We start from the raw sequence: 1,925 nt of genomic DNA, 5'->3' as shown, positions 1-1,925 counted from the left end.
TCAATTCGAATTGATGTCCCAGTAGGACAAATAGCCACTGAAGCAAATACACGCCAGAAGCGTGGCAGGCCTGTCGGTTCCAAAGACAAAAATCCTCGAAAGAGAAAAGAGGTAAATATGATTCCTGTTGAAAAAGACATAGTAGAGACACCCGCAGTTGTCCAAAATTCTGATATAACGCCAGAAGACGTTCAGTTACCTGAAAATTGTGAAAATGACGAGATCTCGATAAATTATGTCTTTACAGGAGAGAAATGGGACCGAAATAAGACAATTGTCAATGAAATATTTGCATATAACGTGGCATTAGATATCATGCATGAAAGTAAGGATCTTGAGCCAAGATCAGTCGAAGAATGTCGACAAAGAAGTGATTGGCCAAAATGGGAAGCAGCCATGAAGGCTGAATTAGACTCACTATTTCTCCCAAATTCTTCTTCACTCATGACCTTCAAAATCAAGGGACAATTGATGTCCAACAGATCCGTTCAAGTGACAATCTGGCTGATTTATTCACAAAGTCACTCCCAAAACCCTCCTTTGAAAGATTGGTACATGAGATTGGGATGCGCCGATTTCGAGACATTAAATGATGTCGGTAAGAGGGGGAGACTGTACTCTTTTTTCCTTGGTCAGGTTTTTTTCTCATTGGGTTTTTCTTGACAAGGTTTTTAATGAGGCAGTCCCCATCACAAAGGATTTTGTACTCTTTTTCCTTCACTAAAGTTTTTTTTCCCATTGGGTTTTCTTTAGTAAGGTTTTAACGAGGCATAATCCTAAATGGTCATCCAAGGGGGAGTGTTGTGATAAGGATACTTTATCATACCTTACGTGGATGACCATTTTCCATGATATATAGTTTCTCAAGAATGACTTCATTTAATATGAAGTTGAAAAAAGTTACCTAATGTACGTGTATAAATAGAGGCTTAAGCCTCTAACAATTACACACAAGTAATAATACAAATACAAAATCTTCTCTTTCTTTCTACGTACAAAAGTTCTTTTCTATTCATATATTACAACAACAACAGAATAAATATATTATCCTTCCTTCCTTCTCATACAAATAAATCCTCTTTTATGTTATAATCAAATACCCTTCTCCTTATATTACTATTACAATTCTTCCTCTTCTTTTATTTTATAAGTATTTTAAATTCTATTTTCTATTACTCTTTACATATAATATTAATAGCAATATTAACCATCTTTATTATATTGTGATTGCAACAATAAACAGATGCGATTCTCTCTCTCTTTATTTTTAATACTTCTTTCTATCTTTGTATATATATACACATTACAACATATAATATTATTATATATATATAAATTATTATTGGGCTAATTATTTTAATACTAGAGTCTTCTATTTGTACATCTCTATTATATATATCTTTTATTTCACAACACGATTAAGTTATTTTTGTCAAATAAAATTGATATTTGGGGTTTATTTTATCAAGAACAAATATTAAAGTCTGTTTTATCAAAATCAGCATATTTCGATGCTAAAATGACTTTTTTAAGTTTTTTTAAAATAAAAATGCTAATAATTTTGATTACCTATCTTTTTGGTCTAAGGAATATTGGGCTTTCTTGATTTTTCTCGTTTGGCCATACTTTTTGTCAAAGTTATTGTGAAACATAAAATATGTGACCTCATGCTAGCATTGTTTTGGTCGTGCTCATGCTAGCATTTGATGGTAAGTTCACAAAAATTTTGTCCTCGGCCCTGTTTTTAACATTTTTTTTTCCTATTGCAAGCTCTTGTATGTTTAGATACCATAGCTTAAATAACACGGTCTTTTTTTTCTCTCTAAAGATTTTGGGTATTACACTAATGAGTGTTAACTAAGGGATGGTAAAATGGATCAAATCTGTCGGATCGAACCCACTAAAAAAGGTGAGTCGGTTTAGAA

The sequence above is a fragment of the Arachis ipaensis genome, chromosome B03, assembly GCF_000816755.2.
Source record: "Arachis ipaensis cultivar K30076 chromosome B03, Araip1.1, whole genome shotgun sequence".
Lineage (NCBI taxonomy): Eukaryota > Viridiplantae > Streptophyta > Magnoliopsida > Fabales > Fabaceae > Arachis > Arachis ipaensis.
Note: the sequence above shows the minus strand (reverse complement) of the source record.